Raw genomic sequence first — 3,757 nt, 5'->3', positions numbered from 1 at the left:
ATCTACCAAAACAGCCATAGCAAGCTTCGTGACACACATAATCAGAGCGTTAGAAGAACAGAAAAAATTTTATAGTGTATTCCTGGATCTCTGAAAAACCTTTGACTGTATATGCAACACAACACTGTTACATGTACTGGGTTATCAAAAACAACCTGAAAAGCTAGTAAGGGTGTTGCAGGGGAGGTTATGGTGAGAAATAATTGATACAAAAATTGATACATTGAACTATTTTCATGTTCTTTAGCATTGAAGTTAGCAAGTCGGTCATTGTGTGTGCAAATTCAAGCAACCTATGAGAGGCAGTCCCACCAAATGTGTCCTTCATTTGGTTTCCTTAAACTGAACAAACTCAGCATTTGCTCATCTAGCTTAAATTTATCACTTCCGAAAAAGGCACATTTTAATTGGTAATGAGAATTTGAACAGTGGTAACTCATGGACCCACACGTCTGTTTATTGCGCATTTTAGTGTGTGCAAGTGCTTGAATTTGTGAGTGTGATGACCCAATTGGTTAACTTCAGTGCTAAATAACTCAGAAATGATACAACAGATTGAGTTTTTTTCTTAACATTAATTTTCAGCAAAACCTCCTCTATAACACCCTTACAAGCTTTTCTGACCACTGTGAAAGTGAAGAATTAAGATACAAGGTAAACAGTTTGGAGAGTAGCAAAAAAGCAAAACGTATTATTTAGCACCACTAAGGCTCCTCATAAAGTATTTAAAAGTAAATCTAAATCATGGAATTGAGGTATATATACATACATATTTTTAATAAGGACTACATCAATGCTTTCCTATAAAAGAATAAATTTCTAAATCTTATTCCAGTGCCAAATACAAGAGAAGAAACATTCATTTTCATTTGCGGTAATTTCTGGGAGCTTCGAAAGAAGCTTTTAGTGAAAGCAGAAAGAACTAGACCTACTGTACTGTTCTGCCTCCAGTGAAAATATATTATCTATGAAACTGTGGAAAGAATGAATCTTTTTTTTAGTTTAATACTTGAACTTCCTAATTCTACAATTTACAGATTATTTCACTTCTATCATAAGAAGTGAGACATAAATACAAAAAATATAACTTAATTTTATATTACTGTTTTAAATAAAAGACAGCATTGAAGGTAAGTCAAATGTCCTATCTTGTCCTTGTTAAATTTGAACACTGGAAAATCCAGGATGGAATGTAACAATATTGTGAAAAGGAAAGTTGCCACTCGCCATACAGAGGAGGTGGTGAGTCACAGATAGGCACAACAAACAGGCTGTCACAAATACAGCTTTCGGCCAGTAAGGCCTTCGTTAAAATTAGACAACAAAACACATGCATACACACTCATGCAAACGCAACTCACACACACACGACTGCAGTCTCAGGCATCTGAGGCCACACTGCAAGCAGCAGCACCAGTGCATGACGGGAGTGGCGACTGAGTGCAGGTAGGAGGAGGCGGGGGCAGGGAGGGGGAGGGATAATAGGGGTGATGGACAGTGACGTGCTGTTGGGGAGCATGCAGGGACGAGGTGGAAAGAAGGTAGAGGAGCTGTATGCAGTAGAGTAGGGAGGTTGGACGGAGAGGTGAGAAGGGGGGGGGGGGGGATAGTGCGAAAGGAGATAAGTAAAAAGACTAGGTGAAATGGAGGAATGAGAGTGCCAGAATGGGAACAGAGAAGGGGCTGGATGGAAGAAGACAATGACTAACAAAAGCTGAGGCCAGGAGGTTTATGGGAACATAGGATATATTGTAGTGAATGTCCCTACCTGTACAATCCAGAAAAGCTGGTGTTGGCGGGAAGGATCCATAGGGCACATGCTGCGAAGCAGTCATTGAATGAAGGATGTCATGTTTAGCGGCATGCTCAGCACCATGGTGGCCCACTTGTTTCTTGGCCACAGTTTGTTGGTGGCCATGCATGCGGAAAGACAGCTTGCTGTTTGTCGTGTCCACAAAGAATGCAGCACAGTGGTTGCAGCCTAGCTTGTAGATCACATGACTGGTTTCACAGGTAGCCCTGCCTTTGATGGGATAGGTGATGTCAGTGACCGAATTGGAGTAGGTGGTGGTGAGAGGATGTATAGGATAGGTCTTGCATCTACCGTATTTACTCGAATCTAAGCCGCACTCGAATCTAAGCCGCACCTGAAAAATGAGACTCGAAATAAAGAAAAAAAAAATTTCCCGAATCTAAGCTGCACCTGAAATCTGAGACTCGAAATTCAAGGGGAGAGAGAAGCTTTAGGCCGCACCTCCAAATCGAAATAAAGTTGGTCCATTCTAATATGAGACACAATTTAGGTATAATGAATGACGATACAGCTACAGTAGTTTGGTTCGAGTCGTAAGCTTAGCAGTTAAGCTTTACCAGGTAGCCATTGCTATGCGTCAGGCGCTCCGTCCATATTTATATGGGTACCCTTCCTTTTTCACGTACTTCGTCTGATTTGCATCGATTGCTTATTTTGCTTTGATCTGATAAGTGCCGTTTTCTTTGTTATTGGTGTTTACGTCACTCTAAGCTGAAAATGCATTACCGTGCTGTGTCATACATTGTTTGTCGCATTCTGATAGTGCGTGTTTACGGCCTGTCGCCGCTTGCGGCATGGCTTGCTTTTGTACGCGCTACCGCTGCTTACAATTAAAAAACAAGAGAGAGGAATCGTCTCATCAGCGAAACAATGGCAAGAGACTGCTATTTGTTGTTACTTACACTGCTGCTCTCTTTGATAATGATCTACAAGAACCAAATAATAGACTGCGTATGATAGAACATGTTCTGAACGAGAGTTAGGCGAAAATTTTTCTCCGTTTGAAAATCTTTGCGGCCGCTTCTTTAGTACGTCAAATTCTGCACAGAAATTAGAGTCGTATTAGATTTTAAAATCTAGTCAGTTGCCGTGCTTCATTTCTGACTGTATCACTATTAGGCATAAGAATAATACGAATATAAACATGACACGATACGTATATTCTTCCGCGCTTGCTGTTGTCTCACTCTAGTTTCGTAGTTTATTAGGCAGACAGGATTTAAATGAGATAGCAGGAAACACGAAAGAATACATGGCAAAATGTTTATATTCGTATTACTCTTATGGTGAAGAGAATACTGCATGTGATTCACATTTCATCAAGTTCCTATTAGCAACCATCTCTTCTCACAGGTAGGAAAAAATTCAGAACGTAGAGTTGGCCATATTGACAAACATCCCAAACAGTTTTTCCCAGTCGGATTTTCGTAGTACATTGAAATTCTGCTACATTCGAATATGAATAATACGGAATTTGTATTATTTCGTTGGATAATGTATGAAAATGCAGTGGTCAAAACTCGGTGCGGAGAAAAAAGCTCGTCTTCCATCTTTTTTTTTTTTAATTTATTTACTGACGCATTGGTTTTGGCGCCAGTATTTATCTTTGTGCCTACAAAGCATGCCTGTGTAGTGCTACATATATTCTACTGCAGAAGTTAGTTGTGATGGCACCTACCAACATTTTTCAGAACTTCCGCTTGCTTTGCACTCGATTCTAAGCCGCAGGCGGTTTTTTGGATTACAAAAACCGGAAAAAAAGTGCGGCTTAGATTCGAGTAAATATAGTAGGTCTGTTACAGAGGTATGAGTCATGAGGTAAGGGTTTGGGAGCATAGGTTGTGTAGGGATCGATGAATATATTGTGTAGGTTTGGTGGATAGTGGAATACCACTGTGGAAGGTGTGGGAAGGATAGTGGGCAGGACATTTCTCTTTTAAGGAC

The sequence above is a fragment of the Schistocerca piceifrons genome, chromosome 5 (assembly GCF_021461385.2).
Source record: "Schistocerca piceifrons isolate TAMUIC-IGC-003096 chromosome 5, iqSchPice1.1, whole genome shotgun sequence".
Taxonomy (NCBI): Eukaryota; Metazoa; Arthropoda; class Insecta; order Orthoptera; family Acrididae; genus Schistocerca; species Schistocerca piceifrons.
This window is presented reverse-complemented; position numbering follows the sequence as displayed.